This window comes from Scleropages formosus, chromosome 19 (assembly GCF_900964775.1).
Source record: "Scleropages formosus chromosome 19, fSclFor1.1, whole genome shotgun sequence".
Classification (NCBI taxonomy): Eukaryota; Metazoa; Chordata; class Actinopteri; order Osteoglossiformes; family Osteoglossidae; genus Scleropages; species Scleropages formosus.
The window spans coordinates 3868624-3885764 of NC_041824.1; the positions used below are offsets into that span (position 1 = coordinate 3868624).

Consider the following 17141-nt stretch of genomic DNA (forward strand, 5'->3'; position numbering starts at 1 on the left):
TTATTCCCATGTAAGATTTAATATCAAAGGGATTTAGCTCAGGATGGAGTAACTGCTCCCTTTGTTACATCTGTTGTCATCGCTGTAACATGGTTTAGCAGTTTCTACTACGCTGCAGTACATTTATCCCTTCTTCCTGGCTTAAATGAAACGCAGCGTGTGTGTGAGTGACAGAGAGAGTGTGTGTGTTCCACTGATGTATGGATGAGTGACCCAGTGTAAGTTGTGTATCTAGCAGTGTAAGTCACCGCAGTGAATAAGGTGTGGGGGCTCATAACACTACACAGAGTTCATTGGAAGTTGCTTTGGAGAAAAGTATCTTCTAAGTAAATAAATGTACATGTCTTGATGAGTGTTTAACTGTATCCTTCCAGTACCCAGTAAGTAATAAGTAAGTAATAAAGCAGACTAATGAGGACTCGGTTTGTCCCACCAATATAGCAATGCTGTACCAGATATCCTTACTTTGAACAATTCACACACACACACACATGTGAGCTAAGTATGTAAAGTTAAACAGAAACACACACTGCTGGGACAAACAACATGAGATTCACAGCCCACTTGGGAAAATCAATGGCCTCCAGCTTTTTCGATGTGTGATCCCCTGGGGGCATCTGTCGGAGTGCCAACAGAGGATAGAGTTCATTGGGAGTCGCTTTGGAAAAAAGCGTCTGCTAAATAAATACTGTGAATATATTAGAAACAAGTAAAGTGTTGAGCTCACAAGCAGATGAAGATGATCGTTTGTCAGATACGTGTCGGTAACTCTACACAACCCTTCTAGCGCCAAAGTGCCCACGAGCTTTGCAAAGTGACATGGATGGTGTTCTTGAAAACTTTTTTCTTGATAACACAAAAACACACACACACGCACACACTGTCCAAAACCGCTTGTCCCATATGGGGTCACGGGCAGCCAGAGCCTAACCCGGCAAAACAGGGCGTAAGGCCGGAGGGGGAGGGGACACACCCAGGACGGGACGCCAGTCCATCGCAAGGCACCCCAAGCAGGACTTGAACCCCAGACCCACCGGAGAGCAGGACCCAGACCAACCCACTGCGCCACCGCACCCCCCTCATAATGCAAACATCCATCACTCAAATTCTCAACGTGTCTCAGTCCAGCGAACCGTGCACCGTGTCTCGCACCTTGTGCTCGCAAGATAGACTCTGATCAACCGTTTGCCAGCAGTGGACAAGCAGTTATTGATAATAAATGGATGAACGGAAGTACGACAATAGATGGCAAGATAGAAATAATAATTATTATTGCAATTTTTATGAAATTGTTGATGTTTTTACTGTTCATACAAAAAAAAGTTCTGTCACTTCTCCTCATCATCAAATACCCTGAACCGCAAATATTTTGGACCAGTTGTGGGTCTTCTCTCACACTTCTGTGAAAACAAGAAAGGTGTTATGAGACACATATTAACAATGTACAGTAACTGTCCTGCAATGTTTACAGTCACCCAGATCTGTACGTGAATTTTTTTCAGTCTGCCAGATTGTGTTTTCCCTCTCATTTCCACTATATCTCCTGGAATTTCTTGCCTTGTACTTAACACCTTTAAAATGTAATTTACCCACAAAGAATTAAATTACTATTGTAGGAGTCATGGAAAAAAATGCTTAATGATGATGATGTCTTTGTGACAACACCTGTAAATATCCACGGCAGCAAATGAGATGTCCCAGAGCTGGAAATGTAGTGCAGGAAACTTTCAAATGTGGCTAAAATGGAAAGGAACCCCAGCCACAGAAGGCTCCTTCCTTGGCGGAAGGTTGAGCGCTGATCCCACCGCTAGTTCTTTCACCCTTTGTTGTTTTTTCCCTTCTGGCCAGGTTTATCTCTAGGCTATCATGTTGCCTGGGAGGCCTTCCACATTTCTTCGAGACAACTTAAAGATACCTTCATGGACACCTGTGCAAGTGTGATGCCAGAGGGCACGTTGAGATCGATCGCTCGTGCGTCACTTTTTCCATCCGATCTCACCCTCTGGACGATGCAATGACCTGCAGGAGTCACAGCGCACACATCGAAAGCCGTTCTCTTCAGCGTCGTCCTCGTTTCCCTGAGCGCCTTGTGAGAACGTCTGGTCCCCCTGTTGTTAGACGTCGATCAAAATCTTTTCTTGTACGCAGAAGGAAACAGTTTCGAATAATCAGATGCTAAACGCTCCGGAGGAGCAGCGAATATGATTGTACTGAATGTGAAAGCTACACATCCCCTGTCTCTGTGCGTGATGACAATAACCAGTTTGAAAACTAGAGTCGCTGCAAGTAAACTTGCCTTAACCTGATGAGCAGGAGCGACATGGGAAAAGGCCGATTTTCTATGATGTACGCAAACTCTAGAGCGATAGCGAAAAACATGGTGCTAACGGTAAATGGCTTTCACATAGGGGTGTGAAGAGCGAATCTGGCAAATTGTGTTCTGCACCGTGACTAGCAGCACCAAGCTTGGATGCGAACGCTGTGTTCATGAATGTCAGCTTCATATGAATAAATAATATTATCATAAACAAGCTCGAAGTAAACAGATGATGAAAAACATGCGGGATCGTGACTTTCTGCTTGACACTGTCAGGGATGGTGTAAGTGTAAATATGGGTTCACCGCTGAATGGTGGCTGGCGCCGAACAAATTTCCATTAAGGGCCTTGTAAACTTAGTTAATGAGGATTTTGATGTATATAAAAAGACACGACGCAGATAATCAGGACAACATGTTTAAAAGTTTAAAATGAGCATTCATTCTTTCTTCTCTAAATGAAATCCCCAGCATTACAGTATAAAATTACAAATGGTCCTAATAAAATCTATTCATCCCATATTATTGCTATAATATTTTTTACTATATCACTGAGTGCTGGTCAGAATCCAGAGGTATGAAGATAATGATACTCCCTGCGATTTTTATAGGGGAAAATAGAGCCATTCAATAAGAAACATAAATTATTATTATAACTGTGTTTTCAAAGCATAGTTTGAGACATGATTTAAATCCGGTGCCAAGTGAGCGAACACACTTTGATGTCAAGATTTGCGGCAGAGGGTTCGGCTCATTGTAAATTATGTTAATTTCAGTCAAATCCTTCTCCTGTGCTGGATTTGAAAAAGCATTTTTTTTGCATCTTCAAGTTCACAAAGCCTTGGCTTTGACCGCTTTCTGCTCTGCTCTCCTTTCAGTCCCATCATCCCCACCACCCCCCCCAAGGCGGACGGATGATAGCAGATCTCTGATGAAATATGTATACCTAGTGTGCATCTAGAAGGGGGTCCTGCATCATAAAACTGTAAATCCTGCCTTGATATACAAACTGCAACAGACGCGATTCTTTCTTTCGTAATGCTGACAGCCCCATTAATCGAGCGGGGTGGGTCGGCTCTCCGAGAGTGCCTTAAATCACAGTGCTTGCCGCATCGTGGCGGTAAAGCTTGGTGAGCAGGAGGTGTCTACAGGTTGCCCGGAGGGGGTCTTTTTTAGTCAAAGGCACACCTTGAGGGTGGTACAAGTGGGCGGCTCTGTCACATGGAGGCTCTATCAGTCTCTCTATCTCATGGGTTGGGTTGACAAAAGTGACGAAACATGGCACAGGACAGGAGAGGGGGACAGGCAAATGGCTACTACCTCTCACTTAGAAGCGCTGTCACATCTATTTCACGTTAGGGGTGCACAAATGCAAGCGCAGTCGTAGACAACGCAGGTATTCACGTGGGTTCCTCGGCGGTCTGCGGGACCCGGTCGAACAAAGCCGTGCTCGGAAGTAAAGAATAAAGCTGCAGTTGGGACAATGAGTGAATGAAGCCACGGTCAGGACTGCTACGACTAGAGCTGGGAAATTGCGAACAAAGCTGCGGTCGGGACCACTGTGGAAAGCAAGGCTGCAATGAATACTTTTCGAAAATGCACGGGAGGCAGCGCTAGAAAATGCCGTAACGGTTCCCACTCACCTGAATGATTTGCGTTTTGTGTTTACGGCATATTATTAAATGATGAGAAAAAAAAAAAAAACAATGGCTCATGACGGTCTTCAAACACACGCACACTGTCTGAACCGCTTGCCCCACATGGGGTCGCGGGGAGCCGGAGCCTAACCCGGCAACACAGGGAGAAAGGCTGGAGGGGGAGGGGACACACCCAGGACGGGACGCCAGTCCATCACAAGGCACCCCAATCAGGACTCGAACCACAGACCCACCGGAAAGCAGGATCTGGCCCAACCCACTGCACCACCGCACCCCGACTACGGTCTTAAAACAAAACATCAGATTTTTTTTTTTTAATTAAACATATTTTACTAAGACATTTGTTTTGTTTTATAGAAAAATTTCTGGCTCTCTTGATCCTAAAGAAATTATTATTATTACTACCAAAGCTGACTTACACGCAGCATATTGGTACAATTCAAGTTAAGCACCTTCCTCAAGGGTACAGTAGAAGTTTCCTTACATGGAAGGAGTCTTGTGGCAACTGGCGTTTCCTTGGTTTCACTCACTTGCTCAATCACAGAGAATCAATATTTCATGGGAAGAGTTTTCAAGTGACAAAAGCTTTTTGTTTTCTCTGTGACATTCATTTCCTTTTGATGGCAGGCCTTTTGTTTTCCTCCCTCAGAGGTTCTGCGCAAGCTTTGGGATTTTCGGTTTCCCATTTTCGATTTGTCTGAACTGTAGAACGCAGCGCATACTAATATCGACCTTTTAAGTATATAATTGAGAAGTGAAGCAGGTAAAATTCTCCATATGAAATAAGCTCTGAGATTATGTCTACATCTGGATTTGTTAACCAACATGCTTTGAACCTACTACATAAAAAGTGGAACAAATGACTTCATTCCAGGTCTAAAAATAAACATGCTGAAAACAGCCAAAAATACATATATTTCTTAAATGTAACATGGATGAGCAGTGTCTCTGAGACCCTTCCCTCTACAGCGTAATTCAGTCTAACTTCAGCAATATTGTTCCTTGATATTTTCACAGAGCTTCTACTTGGTAGTAAAAAGTCCAGTCGTTTCCCAAATGGAGTTGTTTCCAAATACTAGCAGTTTCAAATCCCAGGAGAGAAACTTTAATGTCTTCCAGTACAAATTTATAAAATTGTAAGCCACTTGAGTTGGCGAAAAGTACCAGTTATGAAAGGAAAAAATATAATCTTTCATTTATTAACAGCAAAAGTGGAGGAAATGCTATGATTGTTATTACTATAAACCTTGCTATAAGTCAGGGTCATTGCATACCACCGAGTGCCAGACCTGTCTAAGCCCCCTGGATCAGCGCCAACCTAATTGCTCCAAAAATACTGGCACAAACGTAATCCCTTGCATTCCGAGGGAAAATGAACTGCAGGCTCGTACTTAACTTCCTGGTCCTTCCCTCCGACACGAAAATCAAACAGCCTTGGCAAATTCCGGGGCCGAGAGAAGACGACGGTTCGCCTCACCCCACTCGCAAGCCATCTGCTCTCCTGGAACGGCAAGCCCCTCCCGTCAGTCTGATGAGCTACGTGCTGCGTTATCACATCATATCAACGTTCACGCGCACCACCCAGACAGGGCCTTCACACTGACAAACAAATTGTGCAAACAAATCTCCGCCCGTTCGTTATGCACCGCCAGGAAAAGCGGCACGGCACCGTCAGGACGGCCGAGGAGGATGGAGCCAGTAGGGTGCAACTCTTGTGCTGTTACATGTTTTTCTTCCGCAAGCTTCGAATGTGGCTCTTTGCGGTATTTTCAGCATCCTATGGATCATGCACGTGATTCCTCTACACTACGACTTTTGTCAAGCTGGGGAGAAACCACGACTACCTGCACACCATAGCTTAGCCCTTGTCTTTTGTCCATTGCTGTCTAACCAACTGTAATTTGGCCAGTAGAGCTGTGCACGATTCTTTGTATAAGAATATCTGTAAGCTCAATAACTGCAACGTGGCTTTGCAGATAAGGTAAACCTAGTTTTCTGATACTGAGCTATCGGACCAACTTTTTGTTCACGGTTAAGGGCGTCGAAGCATCAGCATGGATCAGTACTTGTCGGCCAGATCAGCAGGCGACAGCCCTTCTTCCTCCCGCCTGTCTATTTTTCACTGTCTCGATCCCATTACGCTAAGCCCCAGTTGAGGATTTTCTGTTTGCGCCCCTTCCCGCCGAAACATCCATATCCTGCCTGTTTAACTAATTGATGGCAATTGCAAGTGCCTCGCAATTCATCAACACCGCATAATCGCCGCTCGATCAGCCTGATAGATGGCCGAACGATTTTGTGTCTCGAGACAGTGTTTATCAAACTCCTGCAGCGAGTAGATACAAGCGCTGACTGCAAAAAAGGGAAGGGGGGGGTGGAGGGGAGACGAGAAGCTTTCCATTTGCCGTGGCACAAGGAACGGTGCATTCTGGTAACGGGAAGAAAAATTTGAAAAACAGGCCTGGCTCACCGCTCAGGCCTTGGGTCCAAACACTAACAGGACCATATTAAGGAATTTGATTGGCATCTGAGGTGGCACAAACCTGTCTCCCAGAGGCTCAGTGGGTTCCAGTCGGCTAAAAGGTGATAAAAGGTAATTCATTAAGCAGCCCTCCCACCTCTTGTCCCCCAAACGAGTGGCCGGACCGCTCATCCAGCAGCATGTTCCTGCATCAATCAGCACGACTGATGGGACTGGCCAATTGAGCACCACTCAGCAAACCATATTTACACATGTTCGTGAAAGGGCTGTTCATTTTATAGCATAATGAAACCTTGTATGTTCCACTCGACTATCGCCAAATGCATTTGTCAAATAGGCTCTCAAAACATCCCTTTTGGATTTTAGTAACATTGTATCAGATACCGCGAACCAAATAATACAATTACTGAGCATTCACCAAAAATATGAGGAATTTTTCAGAACAGTGCGAAAAAAAAAAACATTTACGATGCCCTTATATTGTAAATGCCTAAAATGTTGTCCGGGATTTTTTTTTTTGAAAAAAAGAAATCTAACAAGCTTCTCGTGCTGTATCGTTCCTATCTGGCCTCCTATTTTTCGCTGTAATCCGAGGCCAGTTTTACAGTTGCCTGATCACATGACCCAAGGGTGCTGACTTTTGGCTCTTCGCTCCACTGCCTGTTATCATCAGACCAAGCAAGCTGGCAGTCGATGACTGGTCTAAATGATACATAGCTAACCAGTGGAACTTGTGTGTGTTCTTGAGTGGACCTGAGGGGAGCCCATTAATGATGGAAAATGACCATACCCTCAGCGGGCCGTTAGCACCGCAAGGCTGAGACAGCCTTCCCATCCGTCAGGGTCAAGTACCCTGCGATTATTACAATGATCAGCTTTATGATGCAGGCAAAGGGGGGATGGCAAGTGGTAAGTGGAAATAAGTTAGTCTAAACTCCCCACTAAAACAGTTCGATTTAGGAGCTGGTTAAATTAGTCGTTTACTCAAAAAGGATAAAATAAGGTTATCCAGAAGGTGAGTGGAGGGGAGCAAGGCACTCTGGGTGGAGACATGGAAATCAGTGGTACTACATAATTGCAGGACAAGAGAAAAGGTATGTGATTTCTTTTGAGGGACTACGATTAAATGAGCGTATTTCAAAATACACAAAAGTATATCTGTAAGCATTCGGATAGCGGTGTTTGCTGAGAAACTACATTAAAAAAATAGGCCAGAGAGCAGAAGCAGGAGCTTTTTCTTCCAGATGAGAGTGAAATGTAATTAAAGCTTACAAGGGCAGAGCCCATTCCTTGGACTTGAACAAGGAGCTACATGGTTTTACCTCAAACAATGCTCTGTCTCTGTCTGGCATTGCTCTTGTGAAAAAAGCCTCAGGAACCAATTATTGCTGTTCCCCTTAAACAGACGTGGCGGCACCCAACTGCCAAAATGCAGCCAGAAGCCATCGGGCACCTGTTTTCCACATTTTTAAGACTACTGTCACTTTTCCCAGCCCTTGTGTCTTTCATTTTATTTTGTTTTATTTTATTTTATGTATTTGTTCACTTTTTTCTTTTAGACAAGATCCCTTCAACCACCGTCAGAGAGGTAGCAATAGAGAACATGCAAGTGATGGAACCTGGTGCACTGGTAAATGGCAAGGGCTGTGACAGCAGGGAATGGGAAGAGATTAGTTATTAGTGTTGAATAGAAACAATTTCGTTGGACACCCAGCCCAGTGCGAAGTGGTCCGCTTCTGCACAGATAATTAAATTCCTACCTTTGCATACAGTCCTCTGCTGTTAATACGCATAATTAATTTAGTTATTTTTCACTTGGAGTGTTCAGAGCAGATTACTCCTTCCGGAGAAGAGGGGATAAACATGGTGTAATTGCGTATTCCTCTTGGTGCTGACTTTAAATTATAATCGGGGTAATAAATTAGAAGGAAACAAAAGCAGAGACGAGGTAGCTATCAAAATGATTTTTCCCCAAACTGTCCACCGAGATCATGGGGTTATATAAGAAAAACTGGGCCAAAATTGATAAAACCTCATTAAAACTGTACTTGCATTGCATTATACACTGTATAAGCTATTCCAGTCTCTCGGTTTTCTCATCAAACAGATAAATGTAAGCTAATGAAAATTTACTGCATATCTAACTCTGAATGAATAAATTAATGCATGATATGTTTGAAAATTAAAACACCAAGCAAACAATTCCAACTGTCAAACCCTGGCAGTAATGGAACTGTAGTTCATTTTCAAATGCCACAAAAATTTAGCTTCAGCTGAAAGATTCTCCGTTCTTCTTCATGCCATGACTGTGGGTACCACAATCCATCAGAAGTCTCCCACAGAGAAGACGTTCAAGGAATACACAAAGACACCTTGAGTCAAAGGACAGGCACTATAAATAGTCAGTGTGTTCATACAGTTTCCCGTGCCACATAGCCTTGGAAGTGTGTCTTAATTCAAACCAGGTTAGTTTCACGTAACGGCGTGTCTGACATTGTCTTGAAAGACCATACAGCTTTCTCTATCAATTAGGCAGGAGTGCCTTTACATGGCACTATAACTACGAATCTCCCTTCGATGCAAATTTGAACAGTCCTTGCAGGTGCAGCCGTGTGAGCAAATGGCACGTGAAAGTCTGTCGGTGTGCATTTCGGCCTCTGCGGCGCTCCTATGTCCACAAGCTGGCAGTAATGCACCCGGACGGTGGCATATTTGCTTCAGATCATTTCCTCTGACACAGCTGACGATCTTGCCAGAAGCAGGAGTGGAATGTGGACCTGAGGGACGTGGTCAGCGAGCTGTGAGTTGTCTCAGGACACACGCACACATAGCCTCATCCATGATTCTGAGAACCTTAGCAGTACATGGGAGACTTGAGGAATGCAGTTCAAGTGGCTCTTCTGAATGTCGAGACTGAAGAAAGAGAGTTGCCAAAGCAGCTTTTCCCCAAGGTGCCCCAGCCTGCAACATCTCACAATGACAGAGTCAGTAATTAAAGATGCAACAAAAGCCCATGTAGACTGTTGTTTGAGCCTTGACTGCTGTTCAAATTATATTATCTTGGCTGGATCAGCCTAGTGTGCTTTCCTTTCTACAGAAACATGGTGGAAATGTGTCCCGTGAAAGCACTGGGCTTTCACTCGTAATACCTCTGTAAATAATTACAGGCAGACAACCTGTTTTGACTTTTAACTGCATAAAGCACACAATGTGCAAAATTTAAACATTTTTGCCATTCTGTAATTCTGTAATTCTTTGATTAAGAATTGTGCAGTTAAACCTGATGACCTGGATCAGGGTTTTCGTTGTTGTTAGACATAGCATGCAATATAGCACCTCCAGCAGAACATTAGAATTTTAATCTATATTCACACATGAGAACCTTCATAGATGCTACAAATATTGCAAAGCAAAAAAAGAACTTTGACATATAATTCTATTTGTTCCCTTTCCATTCTATGTGGTAAATCTTTAATGGTCAGTTTGAGTCAGTTAAATTTTATGTAATATATGTGTTATAGCTCTTGGTTTTTACAGCTTTCCAAGGGTTACAGTTCAAGCAGTAGGAGAGCACTTGTTTCTGAGGCTTGCGCATGTCCACTGTCCATCAGCCCAAATCAGGAGCTGTGTGTGTTTCTCAGTCGCGTACTGGTGGAGAGACCAGGAGCACTTCAAGGTACCAGGAAGTAATGGAGCAGTGCTGCAAGGTGCTAGAACTGCTGCTTGTTGCTGATCTGCATTTCTCCCCTACCTCCACCTGGGCCTTCTTAAGGGTTGATCTTGCCTCTCTGTACCTGGCCCACCACAATGACCAAGGCCAGTAGGGCAAGAAATTCACATCAAGGGGGTTTCCAAGACTCTCTGCTCCATTTCTCTTCTGAAATGTTCTTTTATCCACAGGAGCAAGGATGGCAATGTTGGTTTGGGAGGTGTTGACTCAAGCTTTTTTCCCCAGAGCTTTTTAGCATTCAGCCTTGTTCTGGGCCTGTCAACCCCGCCCAGACCCTATTGCTTTTTTCGTCTCTGAGCAGCAGAGTGGTTGAAGGCCTATCCTTAGCCACCTGGTTAGGTGTTCCCAGGGTCAAGTGATGCCTGTGCGACCCAGAATGCCTACAGCAGACATAGATACCAGAAATCTGCCAGGTCTGCTTACAACACCTAAGAGGCTGCTAGACTCCCACATGACCAGAAAATGCTTGGAGATTCACTTCTGTAAAAACCAAAAAAAAAAAAATCCTGAGCATTATTCTGTACTTCATTTCTGCAAGGACTTAAACGTGGCGAGAAAAGGTCTCTGAAGACGGTTTGGTCACACATATGAACGGATGATTGCTTGTTTCTTTTTGAAATGTGTATTGTAGACGCGACTCACCACTTCTATGGTGGAGTTCCCGGATTTTTTTTTTTTTTGCAGGATTTCTGTTCGGCTGTCAGAAGATCCCTTTGTGAAATAATGAATCAAAGTGTGTGGCCGACGTTCCCAGACTTCAAATTATGCACTTGCATAACCGTTGAGGCAAAACAGTGTGCTTGGAGGAGGCAAGCGTTACACCAGTCAGTGAAATGACTGCGGGATGTTCCATAATTGATTCCTTGACAGACCCAGGGCTCTTCATTGATAGGTGTCTTTTTTCAACTTGTCATAAGGAAACACAGCTGCCCAAAATGCGAGTCCTTGGATCCTGTGATATGAATCCTAGACCTGTTGTGTCTCTGGCTTCACTGAAATCTTTTGGTCTGAAATTCTACGCTCCTGTGCCACCCTTGTCTCAGCCACCCGGGCCCTTTCAAGTCGGGCTGTCTAGTTATCCTCCACTCTTCGAGCAAGTTAATTAGACCACCGGAGCGGCTCTACCTAATTACACTTTACAGGGGGAAAAAGAAAACTAATTTCTAGAGCCACAAGCTGAAAGCAGGTGATTTCCTTGGGTTTTACCACTTGAAAGCTGTTGTATTCAACTCCCGGTTGGGGCATAAAACAAAGGGCGTCATCCATAGAGAAGACTCCCTCTCTGTCATATTCGAGGGCCCCCGGGACTCTCCTTGCATACAGCACTTTAAAAAGTTGAGCAGGTTTTTACGTCGGAAGGGAAAAGAAACAGCTAAAAGGAATAAACATACTGTGTTTTTTGTTTTCTTTCCTGTAGACGTAAGGTGATGTGGTCAAGTCTCATAAAAACACAGATGGCTTCTTTAAAAACCCCACTGTAGCACCACCCTCAGTGGTGTAGTGATCATCCTTAGTGGTCCACACGGCATAAAACTGATCTGCGGCAAGGGACACTCATGCCCGACCTGTGTGTGTTTCACACTAAACTCGAATCTTATTCTGCAGGTTGCACTGATGCGCCAGAGAATATTGATTCAGAATTGTTATTCCATTGACTGCCGGGGTTTGGGTGAAGGCTGACCCTGTTGAGCCTACCCCACTGCTCTTATGGTACATGGTCAGAAAAGGGCAGCAATAAGGATAGGGTTCTTCCATGTCGCAAGATGTCTATAATTTTTGCGTCAGGATTCCTGGCATTTCTTTTACCTGCAGGTTTTCAGCAGTGACCTTACAGTTTTTTTTCTTCTGTAATTTTCTTGCTGTTGATTTTCTGCAAACAATCATACTTGTTAACACTTCGAGACAGTCTGAATGCATACATGCATAATTTATTCTAATTTTACCTTGTACACAAAACTGCAGGCTTTTGCAGTCTTCAACTTTCAAGTACAGCCCAGAGTGTGCTGTTATACTCATAGCTGCACCATGGACCATGGCCACGCTGAAGCTGAAGTTGATCTGGCTAGTCGAAAGAGAGCCAGAACACGGGGGCCATAGGGTGCGCGTTGCAACGCTCGGTTTCTGGAGGATTCTGTCTCCCTGCCATTGAGAGACTTGTGCCTCTCCGGATCCTGTCGGGATGTGGACTTCCTCCGAGCCAAGCCCCAGAGGTACCTGGCATCAAAAGGCTCGGGGAGATCTTTCATCCCACACAGAACAGCTTTGCATGAGCAGCCCTTACAGAATAGAGAAAAAAAACAGCTCTTACAGCAGTACTGACAAAACTTCAGCAAATAAGACAAAAAGCCAGAATCTGACCTTCAAAGCAATGCAATTTTAATGCAGGTGGAGTCTTGGGAAGCGTACGGAGAAAAATGTAAATAATTTGTCTCAATTGGAGGATTCAGATTCGAATGTTACAACCTGTTTGAACACCTGTCATGTGCATCTGTGTATTTATTCACTTCGCCGACACTTTTCTCCGAAGCAACTTACCGTGCGAAGGCACTTACGCTGATTTACCCATTTTTACAGCTGGGTAATTTCTCCTGGAACCATTGAGGGTAAGCACCTTGCTCGAGAGTAGTACACTAGGAGATGGGTTTCGAACTGTGATCTTTCACTCCAGAGGCAGCAGCTCGAACCACCAGCATGCCACCTGCATGCTATTTAGATGTAAATAAATGACTTTTATCGTTAACCTTGGGGGCTGTGATATTTCTGTGCATTTTTTACACACCACGTACGTTTGGCAGTTTTAACGACACAAGTGTGTGACCGCAGGCCAGCCGACGATGTCACAAGCCTGGAAACACTCATGCAGACGCGGAGGCAAACACACACACACGCATACAGAAGCGCGAGTAAATGAAAATGTGCGCTGATGTAAATGAACTTTTTCCTTGCCTAATTTGTCTTTGTTTCCTCCCGCCACGAGAGGGGAGATGAAACGGCTTGCTTCTGTGCCCCCACAGAGATGCGAGATCACTTTGTAGTCAGATTTTGGCCGTGCCACGTTAAATCTCGGGCAGACAGAGGCTTCGCTCCTCTCATCTGGGGCGACATTGAGGATTTGTTACTCTCCTCTCCTGAAATCTCTCCCTCTTTCATGTTGTCCCCGGTGGCATTGAGGGGTGAGCTGAACACGCCGGAAGCGTGGTGCTCCGAAGCCAGGGAGAACCACCGGAGCCGCAAGCCAGGCTGCGCCAGCATGGCCAAAACACCGTTTACGCGACTATTTTTAACTGCTGAGATTCATGGGTAATCTGATGTAACGACACTGTCTAATCACCGCTACACATTAATATTAACTTTTTGGCATCAATATCTTTGAGGCTCGGAGATGATTTATTTTTGAAGTAAATATAAACCAGTAAATGTTAAGAAATCTGTAAGGAAAGCAGCGCCTTGATCACTTTTAAATAGGTGTGTTTCTGATGGTTTCCAGCCAGCACTTTTTCTTATTTTATTCTGGAGATGATTTGTTTATTTAGAAATTTGTGATATCTTTCCAAGAAGTTTTTATGTTTTTTTTTTTTTTTTTCTGAGCTTGTACTGGTAAATAAATAATTCCCAGTGAAAGTAAAACGCGATATGCGGGAATGTGCCGAACAGGGGATCCCCACAAGCGATGACCTCGCGCCCGTGAAGCTGGACAGCCGTGACCAGGAACCTGTTCACATGGGCGGAACTTACTGACAGAATAACACGTCCTTATTACATGTGGCATATTTCACAAGCCGTGTCCAGCGCCCAACTGTATCCAATCTATTTCTTACGCTGCCATTGTGTCCTGCTCCGCACGGTCTTGTTTTCACGACTTCGGATGAAAAGGCCGGCCCTCGATAAGCCCCGCCCACAAGCCCGTTCAATTCGTTCGGGCAATTACAGGCTGTTTCTCCAGCACGGCAGGGGCAGGGAGGGAAGGGATGCGAGCACCGGCGCGGAATGCTACCCACCCCCTACCCCAGCACCCGTCACATCCCAACAAAAGGGACAGCGGCCTTTCTAGGGACCCAGTCAAGCATGCTGTGACAGATTGGCCAGGGCGCTAACCAGTCAGATCCTTATTGAAACAAAGAGGTCAAGGGGGAGGGAGAGAAGAAAGGGCTGGCAAATGGGAAAAGGGGGTGCTATTGAAAAGAAGGGGGGAAATGCACTGAATTGATCAACAGAGGAACCTTTTGACCATCTGGCTGCGCAGACGACCGCAGCCTTCCTCTGTATTTTCGGTGCCATACAACAGACTAAATTACTCTGTCAGGAAGATTAAGTAGCTTCAAAGGGTAGGGAAAAGAGCAAAATGTTCGCAGAGGAAAGATTTAGTTGAAGAAAAACTTGAGGTATATGACGTGACAAGGCACAAAGGAAGCGGGATGGAGTTTCTTTTGAGTACTGCACTCGGGCAAAAAAAAGGAAAAAACTTAAACCAATTATTTTCACATCAAACCGGCTCCGAGATAGCCCTTCAAGTGAGTCTACGAGGAGCCGCTGTTGGTACAAAACATAAATTTTCACATTATTAGTCTTATTTGCTTGCTTATTTACATATTTATTTCCCTTTTAGGCCAGGATAACGGCTGCGCTTGTAGATCTGAGTCCGGTATTGAACAGTTTAAAAGTAATTTTAATTTTATAAAGTGGTATTTTAATGAGGTCTGAGCTGGTGGAGCTTTTAGTATCTTAACAGTCATGGTGCTTTCAGACACTAAATAATGATGAATCTTTTTCTTATTTCTCAGATGTTGCGCCTTTTGATTTTTCCTAAGCCTGGAGGCAGCACCAGTCTTAGGTCCTGTTTTACATTCGATTCCTTTAGCCCGCGGTACAGTTCAGAGCTGCACGCACGGCCACTGTGACAAGGAGAGACGATGTAAAGTGTAGGATGATCACTCGTACCCTGCGCTGGCTCTCAAAACCAGCGGAGGCTTTGTTTTGCGGCGGCTCTTTTTGTCAATGTGGTTATTGATCCTGGCATCATTGTACACTTATTTATTCATTAGACAGCTTGACAGCAGTAAGGACTCTGATTTAATTTAGTTTATTACAGGAAGGCATGTTGTTACTGTATTTATAATCAAGCCCTTTGATCTCCGGTTGTACTTGAGCTGGGTGTCCAGAACTCACAACGTTGTGGCTTCTCACACGAAACTGGATTCGCACAGCTCTCTGTCCACATGAAGAGACAAAACCGAGTCCACACCGACCAACTCAACCCACAATGTCCACACGAACCAACTCAACCTATGTCTGTACGAACCAACTCAACCCACAATGTCCACACTGACCAACTCAACCTACAATGTCCACACGAACCAACTCATCGCACAATGCCCACACCAGTTAACTCAACCAACAATGTTCACACCGACCAACTCAACCCTCAATGTCCACACCCTCCAACTCAACCCAAAATGTTCAGACCGACCAACTCATCTGACAATGTCCACACCCACTAACTCAACCCACAATGTCCACACCCACCAACTCAACCCACAATGTTCACACTGACCAACTCAACCCACAATGTCCACACCCACCAACTCATCGCACAATGTCCACACCGACCAACTTATCCCACAATGTCCATACCAATTAACTCAACCAACAATGTCCACACCAAGCAACCAAATCTAGTGTATCTTAAATCAACACAACCTCGTGTCCACACAAACCAAATCCATGGTGTCCACACAAAAAAAATCCAGCGTCCACTCAAATCAACACAATGAAAATTGTCTACAACAACCAACCAGTGTCCACACTAACTCCAACAACCCACAGTGTCCACTCAAACCAATACAATCCTCACTGTCCACACTGTAGACACCCGCTAGCAGGATTATAACAGGAATGTGCGGTTCCTCTCTCTCTCTCGCTCTCACTTTCTCTCTCTCTCTCTATTGCCGATTGGTTCACTGGCTGGGAGTATTGCTCAGTTCCTCAGCGATGTGGAAAGAAGATGAAACTTTGCTAGGACACTGGAGTTGAATACATGCGAGAATCCTCAAGGTGACTTTACAGAACTAGAGCTCTGAGTTGAGGCGGGGGGGAGCAACCCTCCTCGGAAGTTTTGCACGGGGGAAAATTTAGTGAGCGTGGAGGAAGAGTAAAAAGGAGTCTCGCGCAAAAAGACAATGAGAAAGGAATAAAAGAAGCAGGTAAGGCATGGAATTTTAAAGGCTTACAGAGGCTTGACTCATGATGCCCTGTAGTTTTTTTTTTTCTATTTTTGAAGCGCAGTGCATTTGTATGAGATGCAAAAAGCAGTTCAGAGTCAAATAGGTTTTCCATAAAGAAAACTGCATTCTGTTGCTATTTGGTTTTCCTTGCGGTTAATCTTTTGCGAACTATAATGTGACAACCATGGGGGGGAGTCATACCGGTGCTCCTGAATGCTACATGCACTCGAGATCGAATTTGTTGTTTTTACTGCTTGCTCTCAGTTTCTTAATTATTTATACTTAATGCTTAAATTAAGTATTTGGTTGGTTGTTTGCAGTCTTTCGAAGCCCGTTATATTGCGGGATTGTCCTAGCATTATCACTTTTGTTTTTGGCAAGGGAAAACGGATTACTGTGTAGCAAGGCTTACCAGAGTAATTTATGCTGCGCACATCGGGTCTGTCTAGTGTTAAAGCGCGCTGATACTAAAGTGTTACTCTGCTATTAGGGATTTTGTTTAACATTCAGACCTCATTCTCCAGTCACAGTGAAGGGTTTAATTTTTCAAGAAGACGACTTTTTCCCCCCTCCACTCCAACCCATTAAGCTGTCTCCTATCTTTTAAATTGGAGTGGAAAATAGGCAAGGAGATTGACAAGCTTGCCAGCAAAGGGCACAAAGACATCTTGGCCATTATCTATGTCATAGGCGATGATTAGCGATTCTGAAAGTGGGGCGGCCCCATTCGCCTT

At 44.5% G+C, this 17141-nt stretch overlaps 1 protein-coding gene across 2 annotated transcripts in view; it reads left to right on the forward strand.

Annotated features, from left to right (window-relative positions):
* The window catches only part of LOC108927557 (cadherin-20-like), a 50001-nt gene that overhangs the window by 10979 nt on the left and 21881 nt on the right, over positions 1-17141 (forward strand). The window contains exon 1 of one of the 2 annotated variants that reach the window (XM_018740955.1): positions 16302-16386. The exons of the other annotated variant lie outside the window; for it this stretch is intronic. The gene's annotated coding sequence lies outside the window, so the exon portion shown is untranslated. Of the gene's footprint in view, positions 1-16301; positions 16387-17141 lie in introns of those variants that run through there. 2 annotated transcript variants of the gene reach the window in all.